The sequence below is a fragment of the Mytilus trossulus genome, chromosome 9 (genome assembly GCF_036588685.1).
Source record: "Mytilus trossulus isolate FHL-02 chromosome 9, PNRI_Mtr1.1.1.hap1, whole genome shotgun sequence".
Classification (NCBI taxonomy): domain Eukaryota; kingdom Metazoa; phylum Mollusca; class Bivalvia; order Mytilida; family Mytilidae; genus Mytilus; species Mytilus trossulus.
In genome coordinates, this window is record NC_086381.1 from 24,902,449 (window position 1) to 24,924,119 (window position 21,671).

The following is a 21,671-nucleotide window of genomic DNA, read 5'->3' on the forward strand; positions in this document are numbered from 1 at the left end:
CTATTTTGTAATTTCCAAAGCCTCTTCTGTTAGGACGGTTTCCTCTCGATCGATGGTTTTGACCTCTTGAGTACCTCATATTGTTCGGCGCAGTATTGTTGTTGCCATTACTTGAAGATTGTTTCAACATAGATATTTCAATTTGTGTTTCTTCTAATTTCAATTTAACGTTTTCCCACAACGAGCGATAGTGCATTATGTCTTCACTTTTCTTTTCACAGATCTTTATCCATTCCTGTACAGTTTGCTTTTCCTGTTGAAGTTCTTGATAAAGTCCGCGGTTTGCACTTTCCACTGATGTTTGAACGGAAAACAAAGTTATTTCGGCAAAACGTCTTTGTTTTTCTAATTCCTCATATTGTTCTCCTTGAGCTTTGATAAAATTCTCCAGCTGTTCACATTCTTCGTCGTGCATTTCTTCTTTGACTTCTAAGGATAAAGCCAAATCGCTAATTCTTGTATTTTTGTTGACAACCTCTTTTTCCTGCGCGACTATTTCGTTCCTGAGTTTTTGGATGTTAATCTTTAAACTGTTCATTTCCATTTTAACCGGATGATTGGTTTTAGTCACAGTTATTTGAAAATCTTCATCGTCTAAAGTTGAGAATGGAAAATCATTGTTCATTTTCTTTGCGAGAAACACACGAAGTCTGATTGAGTCCCTTTCTTTCCTTTTCGTTGACTTTGGTACCTTGCTGGGTGATGTACAGTTTACTTTAAAATGTCCAAATTGTCCACACCTAAAGCACTTGAAGTTCACATGGCGATCAAAAGTCGAATTTGTTTGAGGCCGTTGAAAGTTACTTTGGTGATAAGAGACTCCTTTAAATTCCTTTTGTCGATTCACACCGTCTTCTTGTCTTGGGTGGTTTCTGTCGTAAACGATTGGAATTCCGTAAATGTTCATATTGTATATAATACACGGGATTTTGCAACACAAACTGTTGATTGATGTTATAGAATCAGCAGAATGCCCGGGTCCTCCACCAATTGACGTATTGTATATTTTACAACACGGGGGAACTAGCGGTAGATTTAGATAAATAAGAAATACACAGGTTGTACTTTCAATGTTCTATTGTTGAATTAAATTATCTCAATAAAGTTACATAAATCAAAGTTACATATGGAAGTCCATAAAACAATAACAACGGCACAGTCCGCTTGAAAGTCCTTAAAAGTAGCAATACGAGTTCCGTATTCTAACGTTCGGTAATCCTCACTGACCATAATTTCTGAATGTTTCTTTTTATAACAAATGTTGAGTTACTCTAATATAGAATGACACTAATTAATACAAATTTGACAAATTTGGTCTATTCACGAGAACTTGTTAAGCTTAATCCGTTATCTCAAAATGACATTAAGTTCTATTTTACTAATTGTACTTTAAGAAGATTACGACATATGGATTTGTGAAAGTTTGTAACAACATAAAAAAGTATTAAAAATTATGAAATAAAATCACAGAAATTTACACCATGACATGACCGACAATGGAATTTACTATATGTTAATACGAACGTAAAAACAATGATTTGTATAGTTTACAAACCCTTTGGCCAAAAGATTTAAATAAATGTTTTGTTAACTTCAAATAGTGGGGTCGAAATAGTCTACTGATATACTAAGTTCTTTATGCATGCAGCAACTCAATTATCTTGTACCCGGCATGATGAGAAATATAAGGATAACATAAAATACATGTGCCGCTTTTATACGGATGAATAAATGAACCACTTTTAATTTCTTTCATACCTACGATAGGTTATTATCCTTACAATGTCGTAGTCACTTATAAAGTATTTCATAATACTGATCCCGCTTTACAATAATTAATGATGGGTTGCACTGACATTCCTCTTTTATTATTTTCATGCTAAAAACACACACAGTAGCTACCATAAAAGGAGGAAGTTGTCCCCCAAAGATAGAAACAAAATAACTCTAATCGTATCATTTGTGCACCTGAATGAATTCAGTGAAGATTATTTCTTTCGCATGTTTGGAACTAAATAAATATTAATACTTGTGAGAAATGTCGTAGTTTATAAGGAACAACTCCCGTTTGAATTATTTTACATTGTTATTTCGGGGCCTTTTATAGCTGACTATGCGGTATGGGCTTTGCTCATTATTGAAGGCCGTACGGTGACCTATAATAGTTGTCATTGTGGTCTCTTGTGGAGAGTTGTCTCATTGGCAATCATACCACATCTTCTTTTTTTACATATATTAAATGTACTGTTTTCGATTATGAATGGGTGAATATTTATTTTTTAAATTTATACTGTAAGAATAGAGTTGCATAACATTGTTGAACAATCCGCTAAAGTATATGTAGTATGTATTCGTATTTAAAATAAAATACAAAACGAAACGTGTATGATAAACTGATAAAAAAAATATCAAGAAATTAAGGATGACTAAATGTATGTACAAGATGAAACTCACCTTTTTTTATAAATACATTTAAATGATTTAATAAATACAGACATTGTTTGTTTCTATTTACATAGATTAGGAGGATGTGGTGTGAGTGCCAATAAGACAACTCTACATCCAAATAACAATTTATAAAATTAAACCATTATAGGTCAATGTACGGCCTTCAATGCGGAGCCTTGGCTCACACTGAACAACAAGCTGTAAAGGGCCCCAAAATTACTAGTGTAAAACCATTCAAACGGGAAAACCAACGGTTTAATATCTACAATATATATTTTACGTTCGTTTTTCAACCGGGAACAGTATAAAACCTCATGAATTATATCGTTTGTATAAACTTCATTTAATTATCCGCTGTGCCATGATTGGCCCTCTCCATTTTTTCTTAACAAAGCGTGTTACATGTTATGAATTTACTTACAATTTCGGGATTTAATTTTTTTTCTTCAAGTTAATGGAATCAGAAAAAAAATCACTATTCTATGAAGAATACCTAAAACTTGGCAAATAATATGAAAAGTGTTTGTAGTAAAGTATACAGTTTCATTTTCAAGTACAACGTTTATTCATCGAGTCCATTGAGTAAAAGACAAGGCAGGATAAGCAACTTGGGTGTGTCAATGAAAAAAAAATGTGAATTGAGTTTTTTTTTTATCCTACATCAAACTTTTGATGTCGTCCCTTGATTAAGAGGAGATATTTAAATTTAATATTTTAACTGATAAGATTTTAAAGTTTAAACTTTACTACCAATTAATTGCAGAAAATTATAAAACAAATGAATTTCACATGCACTGCACATTTATAAAGCTAGAATTGAGATTAGAATCATGTATGCGAATACGACGATAGAAGCTTTAGACGACCTTGACCAGCTACGTGAATATTAATCAGTCCATTCAACGTTAAAGTACGTGTGTTCTATTTTTGCAGGTGTGAGGTCGAAGGTTTGAATTGACCAATGAAAACGATTGTTCCTTAGAGAGTTAATCTAATAAAGTTTGTTTGTCTGATTATGTCGCACGACCCTTCGCGAAGCTTGGCCGCAGTTGGGTATATATTCCACTAACCAACGACTATTACATTAACCCCGTAATATTAGGAGAGATCAATTACGTTGAGGGACTGAACTAGTCGGGATGGGTTTTTTTTATATAGTTTCCGACAAAAGTCCACGTGGGGAAAGAAAATAAAACTGGGATCCTGTAAATTTGTGTTTTTTCTTTTTTTAGACGCATTTGCTGTAATTAATGGATTAAAATCACTTAGGTATGCATTCCACATGGAGGTACTCCGACTTACAAGAGGATTATACACCGAAGAAGAACCCGAGCGCCATCTGTCGTCATAATGATCGTTTGCATAATACAACGATGACATTTAACACTTCGACATTTCACACATCGACAATTCACGAATCAACAAGTCACATGTTACAAGTTACAAAACATCAATATATAAATCGACAATTGACAAATGAAGAATGTTGAATTTTGATACAAAGATACAAGTTACAAATTGACAATTAACGAATGAAGCAGATGAAATTGCACAGTTACAAGTAACAAACTGACAATTTACCGATTAAGAATGTTGAAACTACAAAGTTGCAAAATATGAATTGACAATTTACGAATTAAGCATTATGAATTTAACAATAACAAGTTACAAATTGACAATTCACGAATTAACAATTTAGAAATTACACAGTTACGAGTTACGAATTGACAAGTTACGAATTAAGAATTTAGACCCTATTGGCTTTCCATAGGTCATTTCCTATTTGTTACGCGTATAACAAGTGAATGGCAATATGTCGACTAAAATAAAATACCTAAAATTTCTAAATGAACTGTTACATAAGAAGTTATTGGAAATTAACATAGTTTATTTAAGTTGTCTTGTGAATATTGTGTATTGCAGTCATTTTACGATATTTGAGATCTAGAGCTAGCTTCTCAAAAACACTGTAGATATCAGGATAGCAAAAACATCGGTATCACTGTACGCAGCTGTAAAAAGGCTAGCTTTTTCACTCGCAAACAAAAGGTGTTAATAAATCTCTTGCAAATGCAAAAAAGCTATGATACCGTTTGAAAGTGAATGTCACACCAAGCCTTCATGCAAGAATGTAACTAGTGATGAAAACTAACTATGCATGACACCAATTATACTTAATTTTTACGTAGCTTTTGGATTATAAAATTAATAAATTGTCATGTAACCATCACAGTTTTTTTTTGTATTATTGAAAAGTTTATAATGTAAAGTGAAACAAAACTCCTAAATGGTCCAAATACTCATATGGTCCGGCTCATTAATAACCAAACGAGTATTATACTCATATGGTCCGACCATACGCGTACGGTCGAACAATACGCGTATGGTCGGACCATATGAGTATACGCATATGGTCATGACCATACGCGTATGGTCCAAATATGGTCCGGAACATATACACAGGATGTTAATGTCACCTGGTTGCTTTTGCACGTCTACCTAACAATATATTATTAAGTAACATTAAAACCCAAGTCAGAGTTCACCTGTTCGTGAAAGGACATTAGATTTTAAAGGTATAGAATATCTATCTATAATGATTGTTTGGCATTTTTTTTTCTTCTCTTTAGATGAAATCATTCTAAACGCAATAGATAAATACATTTCTAAAGAAAGATAAATCATAATGAACACAGGAATACACCTTTAAAAAAAGAGCGAAGCATTTTATTATAAATTTCAGTGTTGAATATTTTCTTGGACAGTATATCCTGAAAAGTACGATTTTTACGAATCTTCAGGGACGTTATTTACACATATTTAACTGTCAGAGCCAACATTTTTAGATATAATTATGTTCGAATACCAAATATTGATTTGAAAAAAATAAAAAACGAGTCAAGTTGATGAGAAAATTGAACTTTATTGAAGCACCTATGCAATCTAAAACTAAATGGGACATAAAAAAAATCAAACTGGCCGCTCGTCATACGTCAACAAAGTCACATGATCTTCTAGATCTTCTTCTTCTTCCAGGTAAGGAACCGAATTCGAATTTTGAATGTATGAGGTCCCGCGAAAACTAACGCAATGTCAAACAACACAGTTTTCTCTTGGCTATTTACAGGATAAAACGTTCTCTATATATATACAATTAAAACTATGTACAGGATGCTACTGTCTAAATTTTATCAGAACATGCCTTCAGGGCAGCTCTAAATCCATCAACTGTGTCAGCTGATGTTGCTGATGTTGGCAGTTCGTTCCAGTCTCTAATGGTCCTTGGAAAAATGATTGTCCGGAGGCGTCTGTTGTGACCCTTTCTTGGGAGAAGCGGTTTTTACCTCTGTTCCGGCTATCGTTTGGCGTTAGATATTGGTGCCTATCTATGTCTATCAGATCATGTTGTATTTTGAACAGCATGCATAGCCTATTTTGTTTCCTGCGGTCTTCAAGGCTTTCCCATTTTCAAGATGTTACCATTTTTGTTACACAGCCAGGAGTGCGGTCTGTGTAGTTGTTGTTAACAAATCTAGCTGCTCTTTTCTGTACCTGTTCGATTGTCTTACTTAGTTGGAAATTTGAAATTTGAGTCACTTACTAGCAACCATTCTTCTTTCGGCCAGTTTTCATGTCTTACTTAGTTGGATATTTGAAATGTGAGCCACTTACTAGCAACCATTCTTCTTTCGGCCAGTTTTCATGTCTTATTTAGTTGGATATTTGAAATTTGAGCCACTTACTAGCAACCATTCTTCTTTCGTCCAGTTTTCATGTCTTACTTAGTTGGATATTTGAAATTTGAGCCACTTATTAGCAACCATTCTTCTTTCGGACAGTTTTCATGTCTTATTTAGTTGGATATTTGAAATTTGAGCCACTTACTAGCAACCATTCTTCTTTCTGCCAGTTTTCATGTCTTATTTAGTTTGATATTTGAAATTTGAGCCACTTACTAGCAACCATTCTTCTTTCGGCCAGTTTTCATGTCTTATTTAGTTGGATATTTGTAAGTGAGCCACTTACTAGCAACCATTCTTCTTTCGGCCAGTTTTCATGTCTTATTTAGTTGGATATTTGAAATTTGAGCCACTTACTAGCAACCATTCTTCTTTCGGCCAGTTTTCATGTCTTACTTAGTTGGATATTTGAAATTTGAGCCACTTACTAGCAACCATTCTTCTATCGGCCAGTTTTCATGTCTTACTTAGTTGGATATTTGAAGTTTTAGCCACTTACTAGCAATCATTCTTCTATCGGCCAGTTTTCATGTCTTATTTAGTTTGATATTTGAAATTTGAGCCACTTACTAGCAACCATTCTTCTTTCTGCCAGTTTTCATGTCTTATTTAGTTTGATATTTGAAATTTGAGCCACTTACTAGCAACCATTCTTCTTTCGGCCAGTTTTCATGTCTTACTTAGTTGGATATTTGAAATTTGAGCCACTTACTAGCAACCATTCTTCTATCGGCCAGTTTTCATGTCTTACTTAGTTGGATATTTGAAGTTTTAGCCACTTACTAGCAATCATTCTTCTATCGGCCAGTTTTCATGTCTTATTTAGTTTGATATTTGAAATTTGAGCCACTTACTAGCAACCATTCTTCTTTCGGCCAGTTTTCATGTCTTAGTTTAGTTGGATATTTGTAAGTGAGCCACTTACTAGCAACCATTCTTCTTTCGGCCAGTTTTCATGTCTTATTTAGTTGGATATTTGAAATTTGAGCCACTTACTAGCAACCATTCTTCTTTCGGCCAGTTTTCATGTCTTACTTAGTTGGATATTTGATATTTCAGCCACTTACTAGCAACCATTCTTCTATCGGCCAGTTTTCATGTCTTACTTAGTTGGATATTTGAAGTTTTAGTCACTTACTAGCAATCATTCTTCTATCGGCCAGTTTTCATGTCTACCTTAGGGAGCTACCATTTGATTTTTGATGGGGGGGGATGGGGGGGTGGGTGGCTAGAATGAAATTTGAAAAAATAGGTAGGACAGGAGTTTCGAGTAAAAAAAAGGCAGGATGAGACACTTGTAAAAAAAAAGTCAGGATGACAATTTATGTAAAAAAAGTCAGGATAAATTTAAAAAAAATGCATGACCGGATAGAGTGAAAAATAAAAAGCCCCCCCCCCCCCCCCCCCCCATAAAAATCAAATGGTAGCTCCCTTAGTTGGATATTTGAAATTTGAGCCACTTACAAGCAACCATTCTTCTTTTGGCCAGTTTTCAGACATGTCTATATAACCAAATTGTTTTTATACCATACATAACGCTTTTTCATTTTTATAGATGTTACCATTTTTGTTACACAGCCAGGAGTGCGGTCTGTGTAGTTGTTGTTAACAAATCTAGCTGCTCTTTTCTGTACCTGTTCGATTGTCTTACTTAGTTGGAAATTTGAAATTTGAGTCACTTACTAGCAACCATTCTTCTTTCGGCCAGTTTTCATGTCTTACTTAGTTGGATATTTGAAATGTGAGCCACTTACTAGCAACCATTCTTCTTTCGGCCAGTTTTCATGTCTTATTTAGTTGGATATTTGAAATTTGAGCCACTTACTAGCAACCATTCTTCTTTCGTCCAGTTTTCATGTCTTACTTAGTTGGATATTTGAAATTTGAGCCACTTATTAGCAACCATTCTTCTTTCGGACAGTTTTCATGTCTTATTTAGTTGGATATTTGAAATTTGAGCCACTTACTAGCAACCATTCTTCTTTCTGCCAGTTTTCATGTCTTATTTAGTTTGATATTTGAAATTTGAGCCACTTACTAGCAACCATTCTTCTTTCGGCCAGTTTTCATGTCTTATTTAGTTGGATATTTGTAAGTGAGCCACTTACTAGCAACCATTCTTCTTTCGGCCAGTTTTCATGTCTTATTTAGTTGGATATTTGAAATTTGAGCCACTTACTAGCAACCATTCTTCTTTCGGCCAGTTTTCATGTCTTACTTAGTTGGATATTTGAAATTTGAGCCACTTACTAGCAACCATTCTTCTATCGGCCAGTTTTCATGTCTTACTTAGTTGGATATTTGAAGTTTTAGCCACTTACTAGCAATCATTCTTCTATCGGCCAAATTTTTAGGTCTTATTTAGTTTGATATTTAAAATTTGAGCCACTTACTAGCAACCATTCTTCTTTCGGCCAGTTTTCATGTCTTATTTAGTTGGATATTTGTAAGTGAGCCACTTACTAGCAACCATTCTTCTTTCGGCCAGTTTTAATGTCTTATTTAGTTGGATATTTGAAATTTGAGCCACTTACTAGCAACCATTCTTCTTTCGGCCAGTTTTCATGTCTTACTTAGTTGGATATTTGATATTTCAGCCACTTACTAGCAACCATTCTTCTATCGGCCAGTTTTCATGTCTTACTTAGTTGGATATTTGAAGTTTTAGTCACTTACTAGCAATCATTCTTCTATCGGCCAGTTTTCATGTCTACCTTAGGGAGCTACCATTTGATTTTTGATGGGGGGGATGGGGGGGGTGGCTAGAATGAAATTTGAAAAAATAGGTAGGACAGGAGTTTCGAGTAAAAAAAAAGGCAGGATGAGACACTTGTAAAAAAAAGTCAGGATGACAATTTATGTAAAAAAAGTCAGGATAAATTTAAAAAAAATGCATGACCGGATAGAGTGAAAAATAAAAAGCCCCCCCCCCCCATAAAAATCAAATGGTAGCTCCCTTAGTTGGATATTTGAAATTTGAGCCACTTACAAGCAACCATTCTTCTTTTGGCCAGTTTTCAGACATGTCTATATAACCAAATTGTTTTTATACCATACATAACGCTTTTTCATTTTTATAGATGTTACCATTTTTGTTACACAGCCAGGAGTGCGGTCTGTGTAGTTGTTGTTAACAAATCTAGCTGCTCTTTTCTGTACCTGTTCGATTGTCTTACTTAGTTGGAAATTTGAAATTTGAGTCACTTACTAGCAACCATTCTTCTTTCGGCCAGTTTTCATGTCTTACTTAGTTGGATATTTGAAATGTGAGCCACTTACTAGCAACCATTCTTCTTTCGGCCAGTTTTCATGTCTTATTTAGTTGGATATTTGAAATTTGAGCCACTTACTAGCAACCATTCTTCTTTCTGCCAGTTTTCATGTCTTATTTAGTTTGATATTTGAAATTTGAGCCACTTACTAGCAACCATTCTTCTTTCGGCCAGTTTTCATGTCTTATTTAGTTGGATATTTGTAAGTGAGCCACTTACTAGCAACCATTCTTCTTTCGGCCAGTTTTCATGTCTTATTTAGTTGGATATTTGAAATTTGAGCCACTTACTAGCAACCATTCTTCTTTCGGCCAGTTTTCATGTCTTACTTAGTTGGATATTTGATATTTCAGCCACTTACTAGCAACCATTCTTCTATCGGCCAGTTTTCATGTCTTACTTAGTTGGATATTTGAAGTTTTAGTCACTTACTAGCAATCATTCTTCTATCGGCCAGTTTTCATGTCTACCTTAGGGAGCTACCATTTGATTTTTGATGGGGGGGGGGGGGATGGGGGGGGGGGGCTAGAATGAAATTTGAAAAAATAGGTAGGACAGGAGTTTCGAGTAAAAAAAAAGGCAGGATGAGACACTTGTAAAAAAAAAGTCAGGATGACAATTTATGTAAAAAAAGTCAGGATAAATTTTAAAAAATGCATGACCGGATAGAGTGAAAAATAAAAAGCCCCCCCCCCCCCCCATAAAAATCAAATGGTAGCTCCCTTAGTTGGATATTTGAAATTTGAGCCACTTACAAGCAACCATTCTTCTTTTGGCCAGTTTTCAGACATGTCTATATAACCAAATTGTTTTTATACCATACATAACGCTTTTTCATTTTTATAGATTATCTTTGATAAACTCAACGGGATTGTTTTTCTCGCTTGAGCCGGTACGGCGCAAGTGAGAAAAGCGATCGATTTGAGATGACAAATGATAATCAGATTGTTGCTATTTTACCTATGACGACATTAGTAATTTCAATGACAACGGGCACGCACGTGCGCCCTTATTTTTTAGTGATAATTTGTATATCACTCTACTGTGCCGGGAATAGAAATTATCAGTTAGTAAGACCGAAGGAAAGTTTCATAAAATCGCGATAAACATATATACCGTCGATCGGAGGGATGCATGAAAATTGACCTTCATTTTTTTTCCTGAAAGAAGGAAGATACATGGAGTATGCCCTTTACGCTTAATCTGATTCAACTCCTGACTTTTACATTTTCATTTCTTTTTTTTTAACAAACACATATATTCCTTATTCTACAAATAAATATTGTCTGTTACAATTATACTTCACTGTCCAAGAGCCAGTTGTATCTAGCGAGTTGCTTACCAACACACTAACAACAACACAGTAAAGTATATATATTTATTTTAAAAATTATTGGGTTAGACAAAAAAACAAGTTATTAGGTCATTTGTGGTATAATCAAATATACAAATCTTTACTTCTCTTCACTGCTCTGCTTTCAGAAAAGTTTTTACATTTTTACATAGTATACAAAAAAGTCATGCACATATTAAATAACCTCGTTAAAAGGTGTTAATTACTGAGAAGACTATAAAAATAGAAGTATCCGATACAATAGGACGGTATAGCCAGTCAGGGTCGTTAAAAACTTTCACCATAAACAGACCGGTGTTATGTAACCTTGGAACTATAACTCGTTCAATAAGTTATTGTTCACCGTTGGAAAAAAAACTGGTTCAAGTTGATTGCTGAACTACACGTAAGATTTACTGTTGGTTTTTTATTCATAATTGAGCAATTTGCACCTATAACAGTATCACAAGAGAAAAAAGTATGATGTACTCAGATGAACAAAGTCGGTACTCAGATGTGATGAGAGTGTGCAACCAAATAATCATATCTTCCGCGGAGCCCATTCTCAAGTGCATAGGTATGTTGATTTTGTTTATGATGTTTAGTATAATAGTTTGACAAATTTTCCAGAATGGACGTGGCCAGGTACATGTATATCCCCCCAAAAAAGATGTCTTACACTATTACGTACTTTAATTACTAGTTTTAAAATAATTCAAGGAAAGTATATTGATGTACAGATGTAACTAAACAAATTGTTAGACGAGTTTAAAACTTTTAGTTTACCTTCTTCACGTTTTTTTTCATTTTTAGAAACGTTGTGCAATCAGTTTGAAGATGACGTAATAGTTATTGCTGATTATTGTACAGCGGATGGAGGGAATTCGGTTGAAATACTTCACAAAATGAAGGGTATGTGTTCTTACCTAAAATAAGGTCACGGTAATATTAAACAGATATCATCATAAGGAGGGGTATTTGCGAAAAATACCAGTCGAGAGAATGTTAAATTTCACGAGCCGTAAGGCTCGTCAATTATACGCGCCTTTATGACGTCATTTACCAGATAGAGGGGGTCGCCTGTATCCCTGCACTATTTACGTTCATCAAGCGTCTCAGTGATCGTCATTGTTCAGGATAAACCAGAAATAATTGTTGTTCTGTAGGTACTTAATGAAAATTCCCTAATGACAGCAATGCTGATTGTCAATTTTGAGAATTCAATTTGCCGAAAAATTCGTACAATATAGAATTATAGTTTTCCAACCACTCGCTCAACATTGGAAAGGAAGTGACGACGCCCCTAAACGCACAAATGACGTTCACTAAAACCAGAGTTTTTGACGGAAATGCATCGAACTCGAAAGTTGTCTATTACACCGAATGTTAATGTTTAAAAACGTATTTATGACCGTGACGTTACAAGCATCTGGTCGGATAGAGTATTATTTGGCAAATACCACGGCAGAGAGGGTAAAAAAGGCATATCCTTTTGTCAAATACCCCGGCGGCGTTAAAAAATGAACGATATTCATTTGATAGCACTAAACAGTAAATAGGTGAAGAATACACTGGCTATCAACCAATCAAAACCCAGGATTCTTACATAAGGTGTATTTATTATCTAAATAAATTGTGTTTATTGTAGAAATCATTGCGTTAGTTTTACCTCTATTTATTTGGCTTTGTCCTTCATTAAGGTATGTCCATGTCATACAACTGAGAAAGACAATGGGGAATGTGTCAAAGAATCAACAATCCGATCAAAGAGCAGATAACAGCCGAATGCCTTCAATACAGGAAGAATATGTTTACTGATAGTTCTGCGAATATTTGTTATAAATGTCTTATTTTTTGGTAGATGTTTCCATTCTGTTCTTGAGCTAACTTGGTGCGGGATTTTCTCGCTCTGTTGAAGATCCATTGGTGGCCTTGTACTGTTTTCTGCTCTGAGGTCTGATTGTTGTCTCTTTGACACATTCCCTATTTTTAATTTGAAATATATAAATTGCAGAAATATGCATCTGATGAAGTAAAAATGGTACTGTTGATATTGTACTATATAAGATAAGAAGATGTGGTATGATTGACAATGAGATGTTCAAACGAGGCGAGCTTCCGCATTTTAGGTCCACGTACACCTATAACAATGAACAAAATATGTACCGTACAGTCAACCATATAAGCACTTATAATTATGAAAAAATATGAAGTAAAAATTTAACGAAAAAATAGAATGCCTGACTTATAACACAAATATAAACGAAAATCGAAGACAAACAGCAACTATCGAATACCACTAGATAAAAAGTATAAAGTTTGGGACATGCAAATATACAATGTGGAGGGGTACAAAAACTTTGTGAGCGTTTAACCCTCCCATAAACTGGCACATCACACCGTACTATCAGACTGTTAAAAATTCAGTTGGGAAGGCTTGACTTATCAGATCTGAGACTACTATAACACATAGTAGTCTCAGATCAGATCGACACGAAACACAAAAGAAATAACAGAAAGACGAAAAACACAACGTAAAGATATAGGAGCACTTGCAGTTATTGAAAGCTATATAGCTCAAAGCAATTGCCAATAAAAAGTTATTTTCTGCCTGTCTAAATTATCAGTGAATACACCCAAAAGATTCAGGGCATGCGACATAGTTTTGATCCCACGGTGATTTTTTTACGAAAATGTGCATGCAAGTTATTTTTCACTAACCTTATTCAAATAAGTTATTATAAAATATACCTTCATGGGCCAATATTAAATATACTAGACTGGGTCGAAATGATTGACATTTACTGAAAATTTTGATTACTTGGTTTCTTTTCTTCAGACAGACATCCTTAACACCTTCACTGGTGATCCAATGGATGGCTTCGTCGTAGAGTTGTCACTTGTTTAGACGTTCAAAATAATATATCTTTGACTGTATCGTACGATCCTTAACGATAGATAATTTAGCTTATCTGCAATCAATTCCCTATTCGTGCGTAATATATCATGTACTGTGTCAAAATAAAAATAAAAAGAATATGTTGTATGATTGCCAATGAGACAACTCTTCACAAGAGACGAAATGACATAACAATTAACAACTATAGGTCACCGTACGGCCTTCAAAAATGAAAAAAAACCCAAAACAATATTGCATAGTCAGCTTTAAAAGGCCCATACTGCATAGTCGGCTTTAAAAGGCCAACTCTAGATTCTAATGACGAAGACAGTTTACCTAAATCACAGAGTGCTTATTTTATTTAGTTCAGTCTAGGTGGCCGAGTTGTCTAGAGCGATGAACACATTGCAAGCGGTATTGTCTGGTTAATCCGATAGCACGAGTTCAAATTCCTTAAATCAAAAATAAAAAAAAAAAACGTTTCCGTTAAATTGCAGATTTAGCATTGTTGTTATTTGAAGTATTTTTTTCAGAAAAAATAGATGAACATTCAAGACAGATGTTTGTTATATTTGAAGATCATCCGAATAATGATTTCAGTAGTCTCTTCAAAACTATAAAGTGTAAGTTGGTACATAAACTACTTAATACATTTACATTGTTATCTCATATATACAATCACACTTGCTTTGGAAGTTTAGCCAAACCGTAAAATTTTATTGCAAAATGGATATCACAAACTAATAATACGGTGATGTTATATCATATACACTTAAATTCATGAAAACTTTTAATATTGACGCATATTACATAGACGTATGCTTTTCTTTGACTTTTTATGATTAGTTGTTGGTTGCAAATAATTTATGCATATTAAGGACGAGAATAATTCAACAAATAACAATATGAATTTCTTGAAGAGAGGCGTCCGGTATCATGGTCGCAGAAATTTAGACTGCCACGGGATATGAGGGTATCAAAATTGGATAGGAACAGAATTTTAGCTAATCGTGCTACTGAGATACCATGACACCAAATCGCCTGCACTGTATCCGTCGCGCTAAACCACTCGACCACCTTGACAGTGTGTATACATGTATATATGGGTTTAATCCGTAACAGTGTGTAGTACATTTATTTGTACTAGTGGTAGTAAAACACAATATAAATATCTTCGACATGTAAAACTATTGTCTGAAATCTTCCTGTTATATCTGCTACTTATTATTAGGCAAACATTTATTCAGGGGTAAAACATAAGAGGCTTATAATGTTATAAGTGGTTTTTAAACTCTTGTGCAACATTTATAGGGACATACTTGAAAGTTGATTGATTAAACATTTAGAATAAAATGCTGCGACTTTTAAAATATGTATACCGAATATTTGTGTACATCACTCAATGGCAAGATGCAGGTGCAATCAACGAAATGCTCTTGAAGTAAATCTCATTGTTGAAGGCAGCACAGTGATCTAATGTTGTTACCTCTATTTTATTTGGTCTGAAGTAGAGGATTGTCTTATTGGCTATCATACATCATATTCTTATAATTACGTGTATATTAAATCGCCTTTAAAATAATATTCGGCGGTTTTTTTAAAAGTGACTTTATCACTGAATCGCTGATAACTTGATATCGAATTGTCAATACATTTGTGGGGTGAAATGATAAAAAGTTTAATGAGAACAATAATACAAAAGTGCCGAATGTAATATTTGTATGACCCGCCAATGAAGAAATGTGAGCTGGTGTTTAAAACTACGAATTAAATTACAGAAGGCTTAAAGCAAAGGCTATTACTTCAGATCGCTCTACTTGTTGGACAAACTCAATCAATATGTTTGCTTATTGTTGGTATTTAAACTGTTACTTATACATTTGAATCCTTGACTTAGTGACATTGGTTATACTTGTAAAGATTTCTGCTTAATTGGGTCTGTTTAGAAGTGTTTACTATATATAGTTACTAGAACCTTTAATATTTCTGTTACTGCACATTGTATACTATTTAAATGAATGCGAAGGAGATAAGAAAAACGTGTTCGGGAAGATAACTCTTGCACAGAAAAGTGATCGACGGAACATATAATGATTTTGAATAGTTACACGTTGAATTATAACGGCAGCAATCTGCATTCATTTGAAATAAAATATTGCAAAAGTAGGGGAGGGGGAGGGGGAAGGGTTGAAAATATCACAAAAGTCCCAAATATTGGTACAAACAAGAATTTCATTTATATTTATCTTTCTTACGCATTTCGATTATTTTTTGCATAGATTGAATTGAAGAGTTCGAGGGTCAAATGTTGGAAAACACTTATTTCTAGACATGGGGGCGTTACGGATGTAAAACACGGTCTGCCAAAAAGAAAAATGACTTTTAGAACATGCAAAAAACATTCTTGATGCTCGTATCAACCATCTTTGAAGGCTATATTATTCTTCGGCTGTCCCATGTCATTTGATTGTTCTTCCAGCATATAGATACATCCATGATCCTTCAGATTACTTTCTTTGTTTGCTTTTATTGCGATTTTTTACAAAAGATTTTATTCCTATTGAGAACATAACATTGTGATAGAAAACAATATTATCTGAACAAGTCTTATATTGTTTTGATGAATTTCAACAAAACATTGGCATATCATAAATCAACTCCCATTTCATTAGTTACAGAATCGCAAAAACAATTAAAACAGTACTGATGTAAATTACTTTGTAAAGTTAATAGATATTTTTTTCACTTTCCAGGCAAGCACAATCAACATAATATCTGAGACTACTATAACATGTGTTATAGTAGTCTCAGATAATATGTATCAAGCTGTGTGTTCCAAGGATATGTATAAACAATGTTTACCGTCAAATTTTATACATTTGATATTTTCAACTTTTGGATACCATTGGTTGTCAGAAAGGTACATTGTAAGCCGTATCTTATCTGTTCATTTAAACAACATCTTTAATGAGAGTAAGTTTGGTAAAGCTCTTCGAACGCATAAGGTTTATGAAGTGTCTCATTTTATCAAAATCATACTCTCTTTAGTTTAACATGGTAACATATTCCTGCTGTGACACGGTGATGAATGCTCCATCCCTATTTTGACCTATTATGTCTTGTTTGTTCATGCATCATTGTCAATATAATGGAATTGATAACACTGCCGTAGAAGTTAAAGGTTTAGCGCTATAACACCAGGGTCAGTCCACCATTTTCTTCATGAAAAAAACAAACCTGTATCAAGTCAGGAATATGACAGTTGTTGTCCATTCGTTTGATGTGCTTTATCATTTGATTTTGCATTGGGGACTTTTCGTTTTGAATTCCCTTCGGAGTTTATTATTTTGTTTCTGTTCATAAAAATTCCTTCTTATTGCTTTGCATCATGGTGGTGCGAAGACATTGGTGGTATATTCACGATATCTTGATATCATTACGAAACAAATATCCGTTCTCATTGGCTGCCTTATGATTTGGGAAAGATTATTTAAGGGCTGGAATGAGATAAAGAATAGAGAACATATCAGGACTGGAGAAGAAAATCTAGTTCGGGTATTATACTATTAGATCCGATCTGAAACCCGCTCAATGAATAATTATGCTTTCCTGGTTTACTATGCGTTATAATGTCATGTCGAATTAATGTTTATATAAAAAGCAGCGACAAAAATGAACAATTTACTGCCTGCTTATTTGACTCTATAATTATGCATACCACAACAAAACATACATATTACTGAAAATGTTCCTCGACAATTTTGTCAGAATGAAAATACATGTATTCCATGTTATAAAACCAAATGATATAGATATACAAAATAAAAATAGATACGCCACACCAAGACAATGGTACCTCCGAGTTGTACATTATAATTGTTGTTTGAATGATATGTGATGTTAAGGAGCCATCTTACTGCAATTGAATTAAATGGGTGTGTAGCAAAACACGAATGCAGGAGGATATATATATGCAAATAAATATTGAATCAAAAATAAAGATGGGCTAAAATCACCACATTAATATGTGTTTACACTGAGAATATTTTTCTCATACCAAAAAAGCCATATATTATTTACAATTGTGAATCAGAGAAGTATCTCAAATCTTTGAAGAAAACTAAAACGTGTTTTGATGGGTTTTTTTAATTCCATAGAAAAAAAAACTGAACACAAAACTAATATTTTATTTCTTCTGAACAGACCTTGCAATATAGAAAATGGAATGTTCGTACATGATGCTAACGAGAGCGAACAGAGAGAATTTGCTCAACAAGCCGAGAAGGACTGGGAAACATTCCTACTCCAACGAGGAAAAGAATTAAAACGTGGTATGTTTCATACTTTGTATTTTTAGTAACTTCGCGGCTAGGTCCTTGGGTATTAGAAATTATATCAAAATAAGGCATATATCTACCGTCCCAGTGACGAATGTTTCGTTGTTTCTTTAAAAACAAATTAGCAAAAGTTACCAGTTGAACTCCAAAAACAGTTGATTGAATATGCAAAATATACAGGTCAGGGGTTTTTTAGTGAATGTCTTGACTGAGGTAAAATAGAGCAACTTCTTTAGTACAATATTTTGCATAAAACTTTCTATATTAAAGCTGTTACCTACCATTATATCGTAACCACGTATTCGTACTGGTTCAAAAGTGTTTCTCGTTTCTCTTTTTTTTAAATAGATTTTACCTTTGGTTTTCCCGTTTAAATAGTTTTATATTAGTAATTTTTGGGGCCCTTTATAGCTTGCTGTTTGATGTGAGCTAAGGCACCGTGTTGAAGACCATACCTTGACCTAAAATGATTTACTTAAATTATGACTTGGATGGAGATTCGTCTCATTGGCACTTATACCACATATATTATACATATACTATATCTATTTAAAGTACTCTTGCTAGTTTTCAGGTGGAATAATGTATCTTCTCGGTTTGGTAAAGGATGACAAAGGAGAATATGGTTCATTAGAGTTTCACAAGCAACTGTCAGAAGTTCAAAAGAAAATGTTTCAAGATGGATTTATATCTAAGGTAATATAATCATAGAAGATTAGGCTCTTATAAAATTACCTTGTACTTTTTGGGAATAAAAAGATGTAGTGTAAGTGTCAATTAGACAACTCTCCATCCAAGTCACAATTTTTAAATTATACCATCATGTTCATACGTATTTGATGACCTTTTTATATCATTTTTTTAACGGGACAAGCAGTTTAAGATGCTGAAACTCCTATCTTTGCACATTTGCCTTTTAACTGTTTTTCAAATGGCAAGACACACTCGTACTGTGTAGCATAAAAAATAAGTTGTAAAGAATGAAAAAGTAGTGATATTATTGCCACCAACAAAACCAACTACTCATCCCATTACAAATTACATGGACAAAGTATTTACGAACTTAGCGTACGTTGTCCAGGAATAGGCAAGACCGATACGGGTTAAGCATCGATGTAAGGCCTCGACATGACAATAAAGGAAAAAGATATGCATTCATAAAAACTACGGAAACTATTTTGAAGAAAATATAAAACTTATATATATGTTGAAATAGTAAAATAGTATAATGAGCAAAACTAGTGTATATTTAAATTGAGAATGGAAATGGGGAATGTGTCAAAGAAACAACAACCCGACCATAGAGCAGACAACATCCACCAATGGGTCTTCAATGTAGAGAAAAACTCCCGCACCCGTAGGCGTCCTTCAGCTGGCCCTAAACAAATACATATACTAGTTCAGGGATAATGGAGGTTATGCTAAACTCCGAATTATACACAAGAAACTAAATTTAAAAATCACAAGATATTAAGATATTAACCTTCATTATGCATATTAAAGACGGGAGAAACATACCAAAGTGATATACCAACTCATAAATCCAAAACAAACTAATAATGACTTGGAAAAAAAACAACGAAAAGACAAGCAACAGTACACGAAACACAACAGACTCGATGAGAAAGAATAAAGACTTATTAACACAAACACCATCAAAACCTGTGGATAAAACATTCCATTTTGATTCGTTGCTTCACTCTTAACACGTGTTTAAGTTTTTGTAAGTGTTGTCCTTTCTTGAAATCTCGTTCGTTGTTAGTTTCTTCAAAATAGAGTTAAGATTTCTCAATTGTACGACAAAAATTTGCTTGAGAAAGATGAACACATAGAAAACTACTTAGATGATCACAGCATTCGTCGATATTTAAGGATGTTCCCTTCTCAGGTTTTGATTATTTGTCAGATATTCGTCATCGTCTAGTTTTATCCACGAAGTACTACATTAAGTGCCAATAAGAAAAATGCCCACTAACCCCTTCTTTATGTTCATAATTTTCTTTCATATATTTAAAAAAATCCGTTTTATCGACGTAGTCGGTATAGTTTCGGTTTGTGCCCTTTGAACTTAAGAACGCTTAACTATGGCAACAGAATACGCATGCTCGAAAATCATTTCTGTGATTGGACAAAATGCTGTCATGGTGGGTGATTTGGTTGTGTTTGAAAAAACGTCTCGTTAATTATATCGTGATGGAAAGAGATTGTAAAACTATAAATATTTGAACTAGATCTTACAAAGATTTATATTTTTATTAAAATAATTGTTTCTCCAGTAGCTCTTTGCATCCATGACAGATGTTTTTTCGGGACAATTATATACTTTTTAATGTTAACTTTGTTGTACGAACGTACATGAATTTAAGAACACACCTACGCATGTGAGATTTTCGCGGGGTTTTGGTGAATGTAAACAGAATTTTAGAAAGATACGAGGACCGAGCATATGGTTTTTTGGAAAAAAAAGTTTGTTTCCAGGTTTTGGTGAAAAAAATAATTTGTTTTGGACCCTGAGAAAAAAAAAATGTTTGTTTCACCCTCAGCTGCCACTATATGTAATGCTAAAATTGAAAGAAAAAAATTGCTTTCGGTTTGTTGCTAAAAAAATAGATTGTTCTTCGCCGAAGGCGAAAAAAAAAGTTTGCACAGAATAAAAAACCATAGCCCCCCCCCCCCGAAAATCAAATGGTTGCTGCCTTAACTAATTACCTACATACAATATTTTATTCATTGTCATAAACATGCATGAAATGTTTGCACCTGTAAGTAAAGGCAAACAACAATCAATATTGGTTTTTGTTTCAGGAGGAACATAAAAATATGCTCATTAACTCTTATCATCGCTCCGAAGCTGAAATGAGACTTCCGTTTTGCCAAGGATCAAAGGTCTCTGCATTAGGTTTAAAATTACAATCCTTCACAACGAGAAACTGGACAGCGGTAAAAAATCCCGGAAACGAAAACAGTAAGTGCATTAAATGATGAACTAAAAGTCGTTTGAGAAGAAACTTCAGGAATCACGGTACATCAATGATCTCTTTTGACACGAGATCAATGTCACGCGTGCACACACACACAAAATAACTAAAAGGCATCTAGCGGCCAACTAAGTCTTCATATTAACCATAGTTAGATAATTACATAAAAAAATATTAAGTCGTTGAATTGCGAGATATTTTTCAAGAACGACAAACTCTGAGTAATGGATTGCGATGGGTTAATGTCGTTGATATTGAGACAAATGATATATTGTTTTAAATGCCCATTATCTGTTCCTATTTTGTAATATATCGCTCTCGTACAATGATTTGATCGTGTCTGAATTGACCTATATATACTAAGTTGTTTTGATTTGATCGTGTCTGAATTGACCTATATATACTAAGTTGTTTTGATTTGATCGTGTCTGAATTGACCTATATATACTAAGTTGTTTTGATTTGATCTTGTCTGGATTGACCTATATATACTAAGTTGTTTTGATTTGATCTTGTCTGGATTTACCTATATATACTAAGTTGTTTTGATTTGATCTTGTCTGTATTTACCTATATATACTAAGTTGTTTTGATTTGATCTTGTCTGTATTTACCTATATATACTAAGTTGTTTTGATTTGATCGTGTCTGAATTGACCTATAT

General features: G+C 33.9%; 1 long non-coding RNA gene across 1 annotated transcript; it reads left to right on the forward strand.

The window, feature by feature from the left end:
• Window positions 1-16,509: 16,509 nt before the first annotated feature.
• On the forward strand, window positions 16,510-20,999 carry LOC134685370 (uncharacterized). Its single transcript, XR_010101291.1, has 4 exons — window positions 16,510-16,612; window positions 17,896-18,023; window positions 18,597-18,725; window positions 20,835-20,999. It is a non-coding gene; the product is annotated as an uncharacterized LOC134685370 (long non-coding RNA).
• The last annotated feature ends 672 nt before the right edge of the window (window positions 21,000-21,671 follow it).